The 20,726-nt window shown below is 50.4% G+C and overlaps 1 pseudogene across 1 annotated transcript; it reads left to right on the top strand.

Annotated features, from left to right (window-relative positions):
• The first annotated feature begins 1,500 nt into the window (after positions 1-1,500).
• Positions 1,501-19,703, top strand: LOC306956409 (AT-rich interactive domain-containing protein 5A-like; annotated as a pseudogene). The gene is made up of 2 exons: positions 1,501-2,687; positions 19,525-19,703. The product of its transcript is annotated as an AT-rich interactive domain-containing protein 5A-like (transcript).
• The last annotated feature ends 1,023 nt before the right edge of the window (positions 19,704-20,726 follow it).

The following is a 20,726-nucleotide window of genomic DNA, read 5'->3' as shown; positions in this document are numbered from 1 at the left end:
ACCTGCTAGCTCCAGCCAGGAGCACAAGTCAGCATGCACCTTGCCCTCTTAAGGAGCTCCAGAAGTCCCCAGCCTTGCTCAGCCATCACCTTCTCAGTATGAGACCACGCACTGCACCGCATTAGGGAACTGATCCAAGCTAAAAATGCCCGATTTATTTTTTGTCTCTTCACTTAAAAAACAAACCTGACAGAGAACAAGGCATGTATAACTCCACCTATACATATGCCTTGAGAATAGTCATCGCTGACAGAAGGGCATGCAGGCCACCTGGCAGTCCTAACATCTTTAAACAGTCTTACAGAAGCTTCCCAAGGTAACGAGTGGCAGCCCACAAGTCCCGTACCATTAAAGCATGTCCAGTTTAAAACCTAGCACGCACCAGATGTTCCAGCTCCTGTGATACTGCTGGGGTGCAGTTTGCTCCAGTGCAGAGCTGCAGTTACACCTCGCTAAGCACCAGGTCCCCCAAACCCAGTGCTGAGTCTCACTGCAAGCAGTGGGTAACAGTGCTCACAGAAACCAGGTGCAAGAATTTAAGAGGAAAGGCAAACCATTCCTCAGCTGTAAACTGGCTGTTCCCTTCCATGCCTGAACATTTCATATACTAACGTGGCCAGTCAACATCCCCTGAGCTTTTCACTGCCCAGATCTTGCCTCCAAGATACAGGTCTGCTCCAATATGGGAGAAACAGATGGAGAAGCTCAAACTGGGAACTGGGGATCAGGTCCCATATTATTCATGAGGAAGTTCTCTAGCTACACAGCGCAGTATCAGCACCTTAACTTCCATCTGTCTAAAAGGGCTACAATTCAATTAGTGCAGCAAATCCTTCCCTTTTCTGGTAACCTCCCCTGGTCCAGCACCTACATACAGCCACCACAGGAAAGCAAGAACATCCCTAAGAAATCTTATCTACCGAAAAGGTGACTAGCAAACAAACGAAAAAAAAAAAGTGAAAGAAAGCAGCCTCCAAGGTACACAGGCCACAGAAACTAAAAGCAAAGGGCCCAAAGCACAGCACTTGCCATCAGCCTCAATTAGCAGCAAAGCAGGGTTTGGGAAAACAAGGGCCTCTTCAGAGCTGCTAATAGGGCAAGGATGAAATCACAGAATTAAAAACAAAATCCTCCCGCACACATTGATATTCAGTGGCAATTACGTTTCAGCTTAAAGTCAGCCAATACGCATTGTACTGCAGCAGCTCTTTGAGCAATCTTGTTCACAACTGGAAATGGATTACATCATCACAGCTCCACCATCCACATCATGCAGAGCAAACTGTCAAACAAAATCACAAAATGGTTCTTGTAAGGTACCCCCTTCAGCGTAAGGATTTGACCTATTTTATTACTGAATTATTGCTCCCACACAAGTTTCCATCACAGATATCCATCAGTGCTGACATTTTTACACCATGAGGTATTCTCAGATATGTATACTCTTCTTCCCCATTTCAAAGATGTATTGGACAGATCTGCCCCTCCGGGTACCTCCTGATGGCTGCATCCCTCACCCAGGAAGACCAAACAGAGGCCCACAAGCAAGGCTGGCCAGTGGAGCAATGTGCCAGCCCCACGGCCCTGGCACAGCCCCTCTGGGGTGTCCCGGCACTTGCTGTGCCCACACTGAAGCCTGCAAATGCCTCTTTTCCAGCTTTTACTCCAAAGGCAACCATCCCATCACCTCTCTGCTGGCCAAGAAGAAGTTGATGGCCCAGGTGAGTGAGGCAGAGTCCTGCCACTAACAGCACTGCCTGGAGGGCAATGGGGCGGCGAGCAGCACTCACCCCAACCCAGAGCCCAGCCGGCTGGCAGCCAACCCCCCTGGGAGGCAGGACCCATCGCAGTGCTCCCCTGGGAAGACAGTCAGACAGCCTTACCCAAGAGCTGAGGCTGCACCCGCTGTCTTCACTGGCTTCTTTCATACATACTGCAATAAGGTGCTGAAACACATCAGCTGCCACCCCTTTGGGGGATACTTCTCCAACTTGAAGGATTTCATGGAACCACAACCGGAGAACAATGGAGGACAACTGGGAGCAGCCCAAGACCTGCGAACCAAAGTGTGGAGCAGAGAGAGCCTGCAGCCAGCCACCTCTGCTGCTGCCAAAGCCTGCTGGGTGCTCCCTGGAGCCAGCTTCAGCCCACTGACACAGAGCCCCACACGACCCACAGCCAAGTGGAACCAGGATAAGGCAGCCTTGGGCCTGCAGGCTGTTTCCCCCTTTGTCTGTGAAACTGAAGGCAGGGGCAAGGGCATTGGCTCACCCAGGGGCCACCAAGGATTGGCCAAACACAAAGCCATCATTTCCAGACCCAGCTATGCCATTCCACTCTCACCCCAGTGCCTCAGCCCCAAACATTTACAAGGGAGAGATGCTACATTTCCTGATTAACTTCAGCAACCCTCCAGAGCACCTAAAAAACCAGGCAGCCCCACCAAAGCCATCTCTCTCCATTATCCCCTTTGTTATCCCTGTTTTCCCCAGCCCTGTAATAGCCAGCTTGCGCAGCCCTCCAACCGCAGGCACCACCAACATCCCACAAGGGCTCACTGCAGCACCAGCTCTACCCCACAGCGACGTGGCACAGCCAGCACACCTACAGCACTCCACACACCTCCGCTTCCCACTGCAGCACCAAGCTGCTGCCTTGCTCTGGATCAGCCCTGGCCCCTCAGAGAGGCAGGCAGCGGGATGCCGCAGCACTGGGATGCTGTCAGAGCTGCTGTGTCCCATGGCCAAAATGAGCTGGACCATGTCATGTTTTAAAAAGATAAGGGAGCAGAATGAGCTGCAGAGGTTTTCTTGCTAGAGATGCTGTGTCCCCGTGCAGTTTTGTGGAGCCAATGCAAATACACAGTGGATGTTCCCATCTTGCCATGCTGTGCCCAGGATGTCCTGCAGCTCCCTGGTACAAAGCCCCTGCTCCCTCCTACAAAACCATGCCATTTTAGTTCTGAAGTATACTGCCTTACAGCAGGGGCTACTGAGGTTACAAAGGGCTCAGGACAGCAGCGAGCATCCATGGGAAGCACACTGGCTGCTTTGAAATGGGTGCTGGAGAGCAGCACCCAAAACAAACCTCACTGGATGGTCCCAGCTGGTGGTGTGTGGGGTATGCTTGATTCCTGGAGTTAGGGCTAGGTTGCAGGGGAAAAACAGCTTCACCTTAGCAGGTGTGTTTCCTAAGAGTTCCCTGCACAAACTGAGACTTACGTCTGTTTTTTTTTCTACATTGTTTTTGGCATCTTTATTCCAGCCCCAGAGTTCACAGCTGTTTCCTGGAGCATCCATGTGTCCCAGTGTGGGTGCCACAGGCTGAAATCAATGTGCAGCGATGGCACGGAGAGGCCTCCTTGCTCTGGAATCTACCACAGACAGACAGACAGCACCTGGGATGTGATCTGTGGAGAGAAGAGGAGCACTTTTGGTGGAAGCCAGATGACCCAGGACCACTCCTGAGGAATCTGCAAACCAGCACAGAATTGCAGAGCACATCTCCAGCTGCTTTTTGCCTCTGCAAGCTCCCACTGAGCCACTGCAAATGACCCAAAATTTTTGCTGCAGCCTCAGGACTTACTTCTCTTGTACCAGCTGCTCCCCACAACTGTGGGGTGTCCTGGGCACCCTGCTATGAGCTGTAAAATGGAAGGAGCAAAGAGATGCTCATCTCTAAAGGGACACTTGCTCATCCACAAATAGTGAAAAGAAACACAGCAGGCGCAGGGGGTAAATCAGCTCTGAAGGACCATTTCTGCTGTTCCTTGCCCACTGCACAGTCAGCCCTTCAGTGAGGTCTAGGAGAGGTGCAGCCAGGCTCCCCTCATTTCATCATGCAACTGAACTGCCCTCACCTGTGCTCCCAGGGCTGACTGGGTCCTTTCCCCAGATGCTCCATCAGTGGTTCAGGCCCTGACTCAACACTCACCAGGCAGCATTTCTCAACAAATAACAGCCAAAGGGGGAAATGGTTATTCCCCTGCTGTTTTCCAGCTGCCCATAACAATCCCACCTCTGCTGTGCTGGTTGACAGAGCTGACAACAGGATCTTCTCACGAGCCAGCAGGATGAGGAAGTGAGCAGAGTTTTTGGAAACATGCCTGCTGTCAGGGTGGGAGTTTGGGCCCGCCCCAGCACCATGCATTTCCACCACACGACACGGGAGGTGGCAAAGGTGTTGGAGTCAGTGGAGAGCTGGTGGAGGAGAAGCTTGGATGCCTGGCAGTTTGAAGGGACATGAGGTAGCTGCACCCATCACAGCCATGGGTAGCGCAGACAGATGGCCATCAGACATGATGTACAGGGTCTTCATGACTGGAGCTTCAGGGGATGGCCGTGGACACTGTGGAGAAGGGAAGAGTGTGGTCAGCAATTGTGGATACAGGGCACCTACCCTGGGCTGCAGCCCCTACGGCAGAGTTGCAGGGTTTCAGGCTGCACAAAAAACCCTGTCTGATTTTGTCTTCAGAGTGACTCAAAAACAAATCCCAGCACTGTCACAGCCTGTGCAGAGCACGGCAAAGGAACCCTAAACCTGTCAGCTCCCTTCCTAGACCCCTCAGATCACTCAAAGATCTCTCTCTCCCTTCAGCAATCCCACCCTCTCCCAAGGGGGCAAGGACCAAAGGGCTCTTCCTTAGTCAAGAACTCTCCATCTCAAAGCTCTCAAACACCTCAGGCATCTTCAGCTTTGTCATACCAGCAGTGAAGCGCATGCACCCACCTGCCACAGCTTCGCAAGAAGACACCACTCCCTGCTGAATTACCTGATGGGCCAGATATGTCACACTAACAGGGAGAAAAGAAGAAGGAAAAAACAACTGAGAGATGGAGAAAAAAGGCCCTAATTAAACTAAGGACCTTGGGGCTCTCTCTCATCCACTGGGACGGGCAGACCCTTGGGAAGGAAGAGCACTCAATTTGTGCCGGGAGAGATTCGGGCCGGATGTTCGGAAATACTGCTGTTCCAGAAGAGTGGTCGGTGCTGCAAAGGGCTGCCCAGGGAGGTGGTGCAGTCACTGACCCTGGAGGTGCTCGAGGGACGTTCAGATGCTGTGTCGAGGGGCATGGATTAGTGAGAACTATTGCTGATCGGTGCATGGGTGGACTGATGATCTCAGAGGTCTTTTCCAACCTTGCGGATTCTAGGATTCTAACATCTTGCTCACTGGCCTACCGTGCCTGTTACCATCTTCCGGTCCTGCTTCTTCACACTGGCAGATGAATTTCTTTGCTACTTTCCTCCCTGCCCTAATGGCAGGAAAGTCATCACCTCCACTTGACAGGCTGGAGCAGTAGCAAGTTGTACTTGTGAGTTTTTCAAGTCCCTTTTAATCCGCAGAGGGAATAAAAACGCCCAAACAAAAAGGCTGCAGCGGGGCTCTCTCTAGGACACTGGTTGTCTCAGCACAGTTCAGTTACTTACAATGCACACAGCACCTACAAAAGCTTTGCGCTCCAACAAGAAAACAAATCCAGCATGCTCTGCAGGGCTCCCAGCTCGCAGTAGATGACGCCTGCTCCATGCACAGAGCATGCACACAAATGGCACCTCATCTCTTCCCCATTTATCCCCCCACCATTGCTAGAGGCATTTAGAGGCACTAAATGTCTCTAAATGGAAAGCTCATGGAGAACACTGGATGCATAGGAGATTTCTCGCTTTTTTGGTGCGAAAGCACTGCTTGTCTAGACTACAAGTATTTTTCAAACAAGCACCAACCAACCGTCACAACTAACGACTGAAATGGCATTTCCCTGCAAAAAACAACTAACCAACCAAAGAGCAGCCTGTCCAAAGACCCCTCCTCACACACTTGCCAAGAAGGCCACAACCATTATTCCATTTGCCAGGCTTGCTCACAGAACTGCAGGCTTCTCCTCACCATGCATCACGTGGACACAAACAGGCTGCTGGTGCAGGGAAGGCAATTTCACCTGAGCATCTCACCACAGACGCTCCCTTTCCTGCAAAGATACAAGGAGAAAGGCCTCAGCTCCTCCGAGCAACAACTGGAAACAACTCCAGAAAATTTCCCACTCAAAAGCAGTTCCTGGAGAGGTACAAAGCAGCCCTTCAAGGTTCACATGTGCTTACGCTGCGGCCTTCACAGAAACATGCTGCCTTTGTGCTCCTGGCTCCTCAGGGCTCTTTTTCATCACCTCCTGGGCACAGCACAATAGCTTTTCGTGCACAAATCTAGGCCCTACGTGCCTTCCTCCACCCCAAAATAAAGTCCGACACAGAGTTGGGGGGCAATGACCGAATGCTGACAAGAGCTCTAAAAGAGCAGAAGAGGGGAAGAGCACATACAGTCAAGGCAGAAATAAAGAAGAGCAGAAGAGAAGAAAAAGAAAGGATACAGGTAAGAAACAAGTGCAGGAGATGAAAAGTGCAACAGAGAAAACTGTTGGATACAGGCAAGACAGCAAAGCAATGAGGAGATGAGCAGAAGAGGAGGAGAGCAGAAGCATAAAAGAGAGGATGAAGGTAAGAACGACGTGCAGACGAGGAAAAGAGCAGAAAGGGAGGTAAGCCAACACAGGTAAGACAGAAAAGCAGAAGTGGAGAGCAGCTGAAGAGAAGAAGAGAGATCACGGGTATGGCAGAAGTACAGAAGATGGGCAGAGAGGACACAGGCCAGGGAGAACTGCAGAAATGAAAAAGAAAGCACAGGAGAGCAGAGAAGGAAAAGACCAGCAAAGTAGAAGAGCACATAGCGGTCAGAACAGAAGAACAGGAGAGCATAAGATGTGCAAGGAGGACACAGCTAAGTCAGAAGAGTGGATGAGGAGAGCAACAGGAGAAGAAAGGATACGGGTAAGAAAGAAAAGCTGAGGAGGAGCACAGATGCAGGAGAGGAGTCGGGATACAAGGAAGAAAGAACTGCAGATGAGCAGAAAGAAAGAGAAAAATGGAGAAGAGCTGAAGAGCAGGTAAGGAAGACAGCAGAAAAGGGAAGCTCAGAAGAGGGAAGAGCAGAAAAGACAACGCTGTCTGCTCTGTCCTTGCTAGCAATGCCCCAAAACATAGCCAGAACGAGGAGAAAAAGTCCACGATTCGAAGTTAGTGACGTTCTGGAGGCACACAGGACCAGTTCACAGTAACGGCATACGCTGCACGGGCCTTGATCATTCCTGCACTGTTCTCAGCTCAATCAGGGCTGTCCCACCGAAATCACTCCTTTTCATTGCCACCTGTCTAACTGGCCCACCACGGCTGCATCCGCTTTCCAGAACTGGTAATTAATGCAGGCTGTTTAAGTCCTTAGCCACAGGCTGGATAAACACGGTTTTGGGTGGTGACGACTGGCAATCGCTTGGACGGATATCCTGACGGAGGGGAAACCATCTCTGAGGTGAGAATGCACTGCAGGGATGGCAAATCCCCACTGGGACGGGCAGACCCTTGGGAAGGAAGGGCACTTGGCTGCAAAATGCCCATCCATACGGTCACTGATCGGTGGGATGGGAAACCACTGGCATGGGAAGGATATCTGGGTACGAAAAGGCAAAGCATGGCAAGCCGGGGGGAAAGGGGCTGAGCCCAACGGTCACGGAACCCCCGTGGGGGGAGGGGCTCCCCCAGCGGCCACTCTCCAGCTGTCATGGCAGGTAAGGCAGCAGCTCCCCCTGCTCTGATGCTCCAGCTGACCCCAGCGCCCCACATCTCACCTCTGTGATCCCACATCTCAGCCCAGAGCCGCAGAAAACACCCCTGTGATCCGGATCTCACCCCACTGCCCCAGATTTCAGCCCAGGAAACCAAGGAAAAAGAATGCACCGTCAGGGCAAAGCACAGACACCCACCGAGTCTGGAGCAGGCCAGAATCTTAGCATCCGTGCCTGGGAGGAGGAAAGGGGAGCTACTGGGCATGCTGCTTCCTCCAGCACAGATGCAACTGCAGGGTTGCCAGCCCAGAAGGAGCCTGCGGCTGCCAGTCAGAGCAAAGCATCTCTCTGGAGGAAGCCAAAGCACTTGCTTCACGTAGTGGTAAAATAGTGGAAATGCAATAATACAACTATCTTTAACTGTAAATCCCAGTGTTTACGACCTTAATCAACATGCAAAGAGAACATACAGAAAACCTGAACTGAAAAGCTCTGCATCCAATCCTGTTGTCTATCTCTACCTCTCACTTGGCTCATTTTTCAGACTGTTTTCTTCCCCTGCATTTCAGCAGTTCTGTTCTTCAGTGGAAGGCCAATTGCATCATCTTCATACTGTAAGAAAGTAGTACTCCATGAGCAGCTCTTGGGAGATGCTTAGTTGAGACAACCATGATCTTATTGGAAATAGGCACCTAAGGTTGATACAGGGACACACGTCTCCAGGTCACGCCAGAGACAGGACTATCATAGTGCTGAAACATTACTGCAGAGGATCCTTTATCAGTAAAGGAAAGAATTTGAGGGCATATTCACAAAGTCTGCACTAGCTGTAGCTAATTAATATATTTTGCTTTCTCATCATTCAGTTGGAGAAGACAGGCACACTCAAACATTAGTCTGGGGGAGCTGAACTAATACACGGTGCAAAGCACTTGGATTCTTCAGAGGGAAACGTTGTCTTTAACTGCCTTAGTTATACCTATCCCATATTATCTTGAGGTTCTCAATTCATAACCACTCTTTCCTTCCCCACACTTCAAAACTACAAGCAGCCAGAACAACGTTCTCTGCAGAAATCCAGGACAGAAGAGTCCTGGTGGATCAGTATCAAGCCCAGCTCACAGGAGGCCAACACCCACTATTTCCTGTCTGATCAACACACATCTCTGGCAGCATTCACTTGTCTTCCCTGTCATCAAAACCATATCTTTTCAAAGCAAATGAATCTAGCCTTAAAAGCACACTTAGCCTCCTACAGCAATTCAGTGGATTTGTGGATTGAGAACACATCTGTAAGCAAACACACCAATTTCCATGTGTCTGAACATGCAGCCTCTCCTGACGCAGCGATCCTCCTTCCACAGCTGCAGAACCTTTCATTCCACAGGGGCAGAAGGGACAGCTGTCTCCCTGCAACAAGAAGGAAACAAAAAAGAAAAATAAAGGAGCACAGCCCCATGTCCAAGAACTCCACGTATTCCAGTGACTGGAAGTCATCTGCAGTATCAGCCTTCACCCTGGCATCACAGGCCCTTGTTGGCCTATGACAGCAGTGCTGGTACAGGACTCACTGTGTTACACAGTTACAAAGACATGATACCTGTGAGTGGGTAACACAGCAATGAGGTGAAGCCTGAGTCAGCACTTTTCCTCACTGTCTCATTATCTTCCTGAAAAACAGATAAGCTCATTGCACCTACTGCAAAAAGACATTTGGACACAAGCTTCCATACTGTGTTTGCAAGGATCTTATCAAGGAAAAAAATGGTTTCTTCTACAGTTAGCCAGAATAGTGCAGACACTATCTGCAAGCCCCCTGGCATCCTTCCTATGCAGCACCTGCAGCAAGCAGGCACTGACTGCACAGCTTGCGAGGGCTACCACTGCTCAGATAACAACCGAGGTGTGAGAAAACACGTCAGCAGGAGCAGTTCACTCATAACGCAGCAACAAAGACCGAAGCACCGTGAGACAGGTAGCAGAGCGCTTTCACCAGCGGTCAATGCTAACCCCATCCAGTCAGTGCTGAGCAGAATGGGGACAAAGGACAGACTCACAAACTGAAGGTAACGTTCCCTCCTGGCTCAGCTATAATCATTCCTTCAGGCTTTTTTTTTTCCCTGTTCCTTGGTTTTGGTAAGATGCTAATAATTTATGCAAACTCCCATACACTGCCAATGTCCATCCGATGCCAATATGAAGGCTGAGATCAGCCCTTCTTCTAGCCATACAATTTTAGAAACAAAATCTGTTAGAGGTTTGGTGATGCAGATAGGTATGGACAATAAAAGCAGAGGCAGAGAAAAGAAGAGCTGCCTTGCATGGCAGCAGGTAACCCATGTACCCAGAAAAACACTTGTCTGTAACATTCACACCCGTATCTCATCCCACATAAGACCCACAACACTACAGCTTTGAAGTAAAACTCTACTGCTCTGTACTGTGGTCTGTGGTGAGCCTCTGAGCTTCTTTGCTTCTCTGCTTCTGCAATCTAAGCTCACTTTGTCTTTCTGCTTAACAGGCAAACCTCACCATAAGACGACAATATGCAAACTATGGGTGGACACGTACGTAGCCAAAGTATTAGAAAAATTTTTTACTACGAGACAACAAACGTATGCGAGGCGATGCTATCTGAACTGGAACCACACTGACTTTAACACATATACCAAAACACCGGAAATCAAGATTTTACCATATTTCAGAATTTCCTGTTATGTGTTTTAAGCTGTGTAGGAAAATCTGGGATGCCACCTGAACCAGCAGGACCTCCAACCCCATCCCTTTGCATTACGCACAGGAAAAGGAAAAGAAATGTCACAAGATGACAAGTTACCACTTATTTCACTTAAAGAAAAGCAAGAAAATCCTGCATTACTGAAAATCACCAAGCTTGATCTTACAAATCAGCATGTAACATAGCAACTCTTCTCTCCAGCAACCAGAAAAGAGAGATAGCAGAGAAATAATTGATTCACAGGTCTGGAAGAGAAATACTGACATATTAAGAGCATGAGACAAATCCACTCGAGTTCAGACACAGCTGAAAGCTGTTGTCAGCCAAAGCCTCAGCAGTTACCAAAACGTAAACAAAGCTACGCTTAAGGTGTTCATTTTTTAAGTTGAACACAATGCCTGGCATTACGAAAAATAAAAATAATCATAAGTTCCTCATGTTTGAATCAAAAAATGGGAGAAAAATCACTTGGAAGCAGAACATTCACGATTTCTAAAATCACTCTGCCTTTTAGTCTTTGCATCCACCTGCCTTACGAAGAGAAGTACAAAAGCCTGTCTGCTAACCAGCAACCGGCCAGCAAAAACTACTGAAATTATCCGTCAGCAATGAAGAGGCAAGAGTACAAGGAAAAGTACATCAGCTGAGTTATTCACGCTTCAGAAGACCAAAAGGTACCAAGATCTGAACTACCTGAGCTCCAGGGTCAGCCTTTCTCAAGCTACACGATCATCTACTGCAGCTGAGACTTATTCTGTGTTCCTAAGCCTACTGCTTCGGTAGATCGGAAAGTCTGGTTGTATCAGCTGTAAAATACCAAGAGCTCAGGGTTCTGCCTTACATGCAGCAAAACTTCATCTTAGCAGAGACAATTCTAACTATTTTTGAAGCCACCCACTGTTTCCTGTGGATAGCAAAGATAAAATGGAATCCCACAAGCTCGTACTCTTAGCCTGTACTCCCACAGGTAGTGACAGAGCGCTCTAGAGTGGGATGTGACAATGACACGAGTCCTACAGCAGACAGAAACATTTAAAGGTAACAACACTGCTCTGAGGCAGTACCAGCAAGCGCAATGCGCTCTCCCCCCACACCCCTGCTCTCACCAGTAACCTGCTGCTGCTCGGGGTCCTGCCAGCAGGAAGCTGCCTTAAGTGCTGCCCCACACCCACCCCAAGCAGCCTCACCAGCACAGGGCAGCACTGAGCCCAGCAGCAGGCAGGGCACCCTGCACGGCCGATGCCAGGCTGTGGCCGGCTCAGCTCCCACCCTGCTGTGCCTGCAGGCCCACTGACCCCACGTACAGCAGGTGCTGTGCCATCACAGCACAGTGGCAACAGAGGCATATTCTCTGCGGGTTCTGTCCTGTAAATGCCACCACACAACCTGGCACTCTGAAGTTTACGTGGATTAACACCTCGGGAGCCCCTCTCTTCAAGGAGCTCATTCTACAAGTCTGAGTCCCACAAAGGCTGTGGGGCGATAACAGTTGGCACTGCGGCAGATACCCTTCCTAAGCAAGATCATGCTCCTAAGACTCTTGAATTAGTGTGGCAGAAACCTACCTTATTTTCTGTTTAATCTCTGAATCAATCTCACGTGGATCAAAATAACAGATTCAGCACCTGCAACGAGTCTACATTGAGCAAAGCCTTCGACAGAGGGACCAAAGAGATCAAGACACGATGATGCAATGTGATGGAGTCAAAGCAGCTGGCCAAGCACACACCACGTGCATGCATTTCCAAGCTGAGTGTGCGCCTGGTGTTGGGATTGCATCATTCACTATCAAAAGAATTCCTGAGTACCCTCATGAAGAAAGCTATACGCCAACATCACTGGAGTCAGTTTTCATCAGTTAGTCCTCTTTAAGATTTCTAGATGCTTTTGTTCTTAATACGCACTGTTTACTTCTCCAAAGCTCCATTTCCTTTAGCCTTTCCATTTGAAGAGCTTTGAAAAACTCTTTGAAATAGCAATTCCATGATTGCTGTAATATACTTGGGTAGGTTTTTGGACTTCAATCCAAATCATTTACGTGCTTTAGTGCCTGTGGTGGCAATGGTGATGGGAGGACGGGTGGACCAGATGGTCTTGTAGGTCGTTTCCTACCTTATGATTCTATGACATACCAATGCAAACAGTAATGAATTCCTTCCTTCTTCACAGATCTTAACAACTTGGCTTCCTCTTCCTCTCAACACTCTCTCTCCATCCACATGCCAGCAAGTCCTCTCTGATGCTTTCAACTGCTCAGCAAAATGAAAAAAATCACAGAAACTGTTCTCTACTCTGGGAGAGTTCCAAAGCTTTTTGACCTGCGGTAAAACTTGGGTACCTCACATTATTTTTCCCAACTGTTAGAACTATCTTTTTTTTTTTTATGTGTACATCACGTATTTTCACATTTATCAACAGTTCTTGGAGATCCTAGAGAAAAGAAACAAAGGACATTCTTCCTTATTTCTCCTATCGCTTGGCTACTACTTTGTGCTCCTCCATGACAGCGACACTACTAGCATATTCATTATTGTTTCTGTTTTTAAGAATTTTTTTTCCCCCCATGAACTTCATTTGAAAATTAGTGATGGACAAACCTCAAGCTTTTGAGAGGTCTGAACTGGTCATGAAAAGCACTCAGAAGCTCAGAGGCTTATCAAAGCTAATCTGAGAATTTCCAAACGTCTGCTCTAGACAGAGGCACACAAACCCGTTGGCTCAGGACTGCCATCACTGACTGGGCTCCTCTCTCTCCCTGCTCCTCACACAACATCCAGGACTGCTTTTTACCATGCCCTTGCTGAAGAGCACACAAGGTACGCAAGCACACCGCTCTCCCTAGGAAAAACATGGCTCCTAGGCACCTACACTGCAAACCTGTAAACAGACGTTCAAGTCTCATAGGAATCAGAAAAACTTAAAACATACCCGAGGCCCCTGTTTAGCAATAATGTTTGCTGAATTTGGGCTCACACTATGATTCTAACTCGTCACCTTCCTGCCTTCCAACTGCCTTCACTGTGCTTGAAGCTAAGGTCCAATGCCTTAATGCCCTTACGTAACAGCATCTGCTTCATCAACACAGAGGAAGGAACGTCTCAGTAATTACATCACACACCAGCAAGGCTACTAAGGATCGGTAACTCTTCTGGGACAGCTTCATCAAACCTTTCTGGATTAGCCTTGGTATCACACAGAACTTGTTCCATTACTGCTTTGAGGGCTCAGAGCCTGAACTCGACTAAAAGGCCACCTGTCATCATGAAATCAGGCACACCTGATACAACCACACCACTAAGGCTCCTCTGCTCAACTTCACTGCTTCCCAATGCTCGCTTAAAACATAAAATCCACCGAGAGCATCAAACGCCAACACGTTTCAGTGGCACAGTCCAGCGCAGAGCTACGATCCCAAAGCGATTATAAGGTTTGATTTAACAGTGCTGTGTGGGACGATTCAACTGCTTCAAGCTCAAACACGATGCAAATAATTGATTAATCCGTACATCTCAGTGACCTCAAACCTGATGTCTTGAAAAAAATAAACAGAACATACCATCTCAAATAGCAGACAATCAATCTACAGAGCTTAATCCAGCAGGCAGTCCTGTGGAAAAATTCTGTGCTGGCAGCAGAGTCTTTTTATGACCATTGGGAACATTCCCAGTTCAGAGCTACCACAACTTGGGCACTAAACACACAGACCCACCTGGGAGAACAGCAAGTAAAGAAGCAACTTACCCTCCCCTTATCCAACTCCGCTCTCACATTTAGAAGTGAAACTATAAGTTTAAATGCCATGAAAACATGAGGGGATAAAAACATGAGGGGATAAAAAACATGGTATTTTCCAGGCAAACCACCAAGATAATATAATCACAGAATGTCCCAAGTTGTAAGGGATCCACAAGGATCACCAAGTCCAACTTAATGCTCCAGGAAGGACAACCCAAACACAGATGGTCTTTAAGCAGCAGCAGTTCAGGACCAGGCCCACAGCCCTGGGGAGCCTGGCCACATCCACTGGTATCAGATGCAGCAAGCACAGGGAGCAGGCAGGTAGCCACAGCAAGCAGCAAAAACCAATCTGAGAGGGGGCCTGCTTATAGAAATAAACCCGGGGCCTGCCTACACAAAGCCCACACCTTTCACTCCAGGAAAGCTCCACCATTTTGACAGCCAAAACAGAAACTGCCATTTCACTTCTCATGGCTTTTCCCTGAACTCCCAAACAAACAGTTACTTCACGTCCCCTATCGCACTGCAACAGCTCATAATCAGTAATCTAGATTATATCTTTCACAACATAAGCAGCTCACTTCTGCTTGGTGGCAATGACGTCCATTCCCATTGTGTCCCTTCATGTGAGGAAAATCACAGCTGGCTTTCTGACAGCCTCCTGCATGATTCCCCCAAAAGCACTCAGCACTTCTTCTGAAGTGTGAAAGAAAGGAAGGTTCATGGAAACACGCACACAAGCCTTGCAAGAGATGCAGTGCTCCAGATCAGAGACAGGACCATCACAGTGCCAAAACACAGCTTATCACTAAAGGAAACATTTCAGAGCATTTTCACAACTTCTGCATGAGCTGTAATGGTTCAGCATATCCAGCTTTCTTATTGTTCAGTTGGAGAAGGCAGATGCTCTCACACATCAATCAGCAAGCACTTGGATGAGCCAGCCCTCTGCTTTTCACAAGGACAAACATGGTTACTGCCGGCTCTGACACCTTACCAGGAGATGCTTCAGCTCGTTAACGTGGACTTCATTCCTTCCATCAGCAGCTACTCCTGAACTGACCTTCATTCATACAGTGACACCACCAACTTCCAGCGTGAGCTGACCTGCAAAACAGAGAAAAGAGAGCAGGATGACAACCAACACAGAGATAACACGTTTTAATATTCACGAACAAAAAAAGCAATAACAATACAGAAGGGCAGCTGCAGCAACACAGCAGTACATAAAGAAATGAAAACCTGGCCCGGCCCTGGTGCGGAGCGGCCCGGCCCCAGAGCCCCCACCTCCAGATGCCTCATTCAGCAGAGATCCATCATCTCAGCAACCACCCACTACCCAACCCGCCAGCATTCCTGTGACCTGCCATCAGCTGACGAGACAGAAGTAAGATCACCATGATCTTCCAAGCCACGAGATGGGCCAGGACACCACAAGAGGATTCACAGTACTTTAGTTGGGGCCTCATGAAGGCAGAGTAGAGAAGGACGACCGCCTCCCTTGCCCTGCTGCCCACTGCTCTTTTGTTGCAGTCCACAATACTGTTGGCTTTCTGGGCTACCAGCACACACTGCTGACATAGGTAAAGCTTTTTGTCTCCCAGGGAAGCCCAAGACCTTCTTGGCAGGGATGCTGTCGAGGAGTTCTCCCACCATTTGGTAGTTGTGCTCTGGAATCCTGCCTTCAGGCATGAAAGCCAGGGAAGCGTTGCTGGTGAAAACAGAGGCAAAGAAGCCGTGAGATACATCAGCCCTCTCTGCTCCTGTGCTTATTAACACAACAGTAGGCCCGCGCCACCCCTGTCTACTCCTTTACTTGTAAGGAAACTCTATCAGCTGGAGCCTTCACTCTGCCCTACTCTGTGAGTATCAGGTCCATGTCAGGTGAAAGCAGCCAAAGTTGCCCTGACTATCACAGCCCTGACCAGCTCCCTGTTGGCCAGTGTGAGACCCAGCTGAGCATCACTTGTGTTTCCCCCCAGCAGCTGTTGAAGAAGTTGGCTGAACTCGGTGGCCTGTTGTTCTGCTCGGCCAGAGAATGCCAGGGCAATTGCAGCTCCCATAGGCAGCTGCTCATTGATCTGCAGACACCTCAGATTGCTGACAAAAGACTTCACAGAATCACAGAATCACCCGGGTTGGAAGGGACCTCAAGGATCATGTAGTTCCAACCCCCCTGCCTAGCAGGGCCACCAAACATACACATTTAGATCAGGTTGCCCAGGACCTCGTCCAACCTGGCCTTGAACACGTCCAAGGACGGGGCATCCACAACCTCCCTGGACAGCCCATTCCAGGGCCTAACCACTCTCCTTGTAAAGAACTTCCCCCTAACATCCAACCTAAATCTTCCCTCCTTCAACTTGGATCCATTTCCCCTAGTCCTGCTATTGTCAGCCCTTTTGAAGAGTTTACTCCCCTCCTGGGTGTAGGTTCCCTTCAGGTATTGATAGGCTGCAACGAGGTCACCCCGCAACCTTCTCTTCTCCAAGCTGAACAAGCCCAACTCCCTCAGCCTGTCCTCATAGGGGAGGTGCTCCAGCCCCCTGATCATCTTAGTCGCCCTCCTCTGGACCCTTTCCAAAATCTCTGTCTTTCTTGTACTGAAGGCTCCACACCTGGACACAGTACTCCAGATGGGGCCTCACAAGAGCTGAGTAGAGAGGGACAATCACCTCCCTGTCCCTGCTGACCACCCCTCTCCTGATGGAGCCCAGGATCCCATTTGCCTTTCAAGCTGCCAAAGCTGACTTCTGATTTGCCAGAGCTGACTTCTGCCTGCTCTCCTTGATCAAGCAGTTGGTAAGCAGCCTGATCAAAGACCACGCAACAGTTAATGATGTTATCCTGTAATAGCTCAAGTGACCAAAATTAGAGAATCTTTTCCATGGTGTACTGCATGTGAGTCGTAGGCTCATTCACTTCTGGACACTTAAGGATACAGTTTGCAAAGGAATCCCTCATTTTATCTCCATCTATCACTAGCTGTATCCAATAAAGTCCTGCAAGAAGACACAAAAGCTGGGACAAACTTGCTGATAACAGCTGAGGACACGCAGGAATGTCCATGACACAACAGCCACTTCAGTCAAGGAAGATCTAGAAAATACAGGTGATAAAGCAGAAGAGAAAGAAATAAGCTTAACCATGCTCCTGTGGCACACGACTCCATTTGTTCGGCTAAATCCCTTTATAGGCTGCCCTCATAATGAACAGCAGGGACAGCTTCAGCTGTCCCAGATGTGGGCATCTATTGTCAGTACAGGTGTTGTTGGACAATGGAATGTCCTTCCACGCTCTGGGAGTAACAGCCCCCATTTCACCAGATATTTGCATCTGAACAGCTCCTTCCTATCCTTAATCTCCACATGTGAGCATTAGTGGCTCACTAATTAGCAGCAGTGAGGTACCTCACAGGGAGGTGTCTATGTTGTGGACATCTGATCTGACGCAAGAGGAACTGAGGGGGGTATTGGGAGGGGGGAAGAGGATCAGAATGGGGGAATAAGGAGGGAAGGAATGAGGTGAGGGTGGGGAAGGAACCCTGGGGGTAAAAATGGAGAACTGGTGGAGAGACGGGGGGGGTCGAAAAGGAATGGGGGAACTGGAGTTGGGGGGTCTCTAAAGATCAGGGTTAGGAGGGATCGGGGGGAGAGTGTGACCCTGGGGGACAGAAAGAGGGACTGGGGGAGTTTATGGCCGAACCGTGGAGGGGACCGAGGCAGCGATGTACCCTGGATTGGGGGCAGGACGACACAGCGCACCTCCCCATACCGAGCAGAGACCCTGAGCACCACAGAGGCCCAACGGGGCCAACGCAGAGCGGCCCCCACCCCAGTGCCCCTCCGAACACCCATCTGTAGAAGCTGAAGTGGAGCCCGGAGCTGCCCTGCGGCGTTGGAGCAGCGCGCGACCCCGCACCACTTCCGCAAGGCCGCCTCTTTTCTTGCGGCTCAGGGTGATGACGTCACAGCGCGGCGCCGCACCACTTCCGCACGGCCGCTTCCGTCTCGTGGCGCAGTGTGATGATGTCGCACGGCCCCGCGCATCTCTCTCCAGTCGGCCCCGCAGCTCCACTCTCGCCCGGCCCCAATGCGCCGCTCCAGTAACCGCCCTCAGCGTGGGTAGAAAGTAACCGACCTTTTATTCTCATTATTGCTACTAAAAATCTCTGCTGTCTTTTACGAATTGCCGTGAATTTCCACTCGGCACACGCAGGTGCGTTCTACGTTTCCCCAGTTGCTCCGCGCCTCCAATCTGACGCGGCCGAGGGCTTTGCGGGGCTCCTGCTGATACAAAGTGGGAAGCGCCGCGGCACATCCGCATGGCCCCCCTCTGCCAGCCGCAGACTGGCAGAGTTGCTCCGTGCCCGTGGGCAGGATGCCGTGCTCCGCAGCAGCCCACCACAGCTCTCTGCGAGCTCCCACCACTATGGGGCTCTATGAGGTCTTATGGGGCTCTGTGGCAAAACTTTTCCTCAGGGCTTTCTTCCAGAAGAAGCAGTGGGCAGAGACTTACTGAGACAGCAAACTCTTTGGAGGCACTGCTGACTTGCCCAGAGGGAGAAACTGCCTTGGAGATGTGCCAGGTGGTGAAAGCCATGGGCTGGAGATGCTGATTCTGAAGGTGCTTGTGCTGGAGCTTGAATTTCAGCCTGCAGATAGCTGGCTGTGGTGGTTGGTGACACTCACAGCACAGGGTGTGAGGGTCTTGCATAGGAGCTGAGGAGGCATGAGACGGTCGGCACCCTCCAGTTCCTGGGAGGTCCCAAATATCCTTGGGCAACGGAGGGGGAGACAGTGGATGTGGGGGGCTGGGACAGCAGACTTTGCCTGAGCTCAGGATTGGAGTAGCTCAGTTCCCGATGAGAGCACATCACATCCATTCCTACTGTCCTGCTTTCTTTCTAAAGGAACTGACCAAGAAACTGAGCAGGATGCAGAAGGCACTAGGGTGCTCTGAGATGTCTCTTGGTCCCCCTGCAGCACGCATGATTGCTCTGGGGCGTCTGGATATCCGCAGAGCAAACTGTGGGGCCCTGAGAAACCTCTGTGGCACATCAGGGGGCACTGGAAGCCGGAGGTCAACAGGGGAGTCCTTGGAGACACCTTGGTGAGACTCCATGGGCCCTGGAGTGTAGGAGCAGCTCGGGCTGGTCACACCTGCTTGGCTGGGAGCTGATTGGCTGGCAGCTGATTCCCTTGGTTTGATTAATTTAATTACCAGATGATAATTAAATAACACTATTCAACATTCGTTAAAGATTATTTTTTTCCCAAAGTTCTGTCACGCAGCTGTTGCAGCTTTGCTAAAATATGCTGAGTTTATTCAAAATTCCACTGATGCTCCTACAGCACTCAAAGTGCGTTTGGGGGGAAGTGATAAAACGGCTCTGACAGATTCGTCATTAACGTGCGTTATGCGGCAATCCAGGCCTCTTTAGGCTGCGGAAATTCAGTTTCACCACCGCGTTCCATCTCCCTTCGGCGCGGCAGTGGACCGGAGACCCACTCAACATGGCGCCGCTGTGGCACCGCACTGCATCCCGTTCCTACCTTCCTCCCATCATGCACTGCGCGACAACAGCCGTTCCGGTTTCGGCGCTGCGGTGATTGGTCTATCCTCTCCTCTGACCGGAAGTGAGCGTTCCGACAGCGAAGTTCGAACGCGAGCTGCCGGTCGGGCCGCGCTCTGTGCAGCTGCCGGCTGCCCCGCTCTCTTTCGGCCCGTCGGAGCGCGGTTCCGGTATGCGGCGGAGGCCGGGTCGCCCTGGAAAGGAGGTTAGGGGGCTGGGAGTAGCGCTCCGTGTGTCTGCGCTGAGGCGGCGGGGCTCATCGGGTGGAGCGGCCCGTCCTGGGGCGGCCTGCAGAAAGGCCGGGCTGCGCTGTGCCGGAGCGGCGCGCGGGGTGGGATCGAAGCTGAGACGGCCCTGCTAACGGACAGAGCGCTACTGGGCCGCTTAGCCCTATGGGGAGAGGCTCCCGCTGCTTCCTAACGAGGTTCAGCAAGGCCGAGTGCCGGGTCCTGCACGTTGGCCACAATAACCCCCATGCAGCGTTACAGGCTTGGGGCTGAGTGTCTGGATGACTGTGAAGAGGAAAGGGACCTGGGGGTGCTTGGCTGAACACGAGCCAGCAGCGTGCCCAGGTGGCCAAGAGGGCCAGCGGCCTCCTGGCCTGCATTAGAAATAGTGTGGCCAGCAGGAGCAGGGAGGTGATCATCCCCCTGTACTCAGCTGTGGTGAGGCCGCACCTCGAGTATTGTGTTTGGTTTTAGGCCCCTCCTTACAAGAAAGACATTGAGGCCCTGGAACGTGTCCAGAGAAGGGCAACGAAACTGGTGAGGGTTCTGGAGCACAAGTCTTATGAACAGTGGCTGAGGGAGCTGGGATTGTTCAGTCTGCAGAAGAGGGGGCTCAGGGGAGGCCTCATAGCACTCTACAACTTCCTGAAGCTCCTTGTGATGAGGAGAGGTTTGGCCTCTTCTCCCAGGCAACAAACAGGACTCGAGGAGATGGCCCCAAGTTGTACCAGAAGAGGTTTAGGTTAGACATAAGGAAGAACTTTTTCTCTCAGGGAGAGAAACAGAATTAGGATAGGCTACTGGCTGCCCAGAGAGGTGGCGGGGTCGCCGTC

The sequence above is a fragment of the Tetrao urogallus genome (genome assembly GCF_951394365.1).
Source record: "Tetrao urogallus genome assembly, chromosome: 29".
Classification (NCBI taxonomy): domain Eukaryota; kingdom Metazoa; phylum Chordata; class Aves; order Galliformes; family Phasianidae; genus Tetrao; species Tetrao urogallus.
This window is presented reverse-complemented; position numbering and strand designations above follow the sequence as displayed.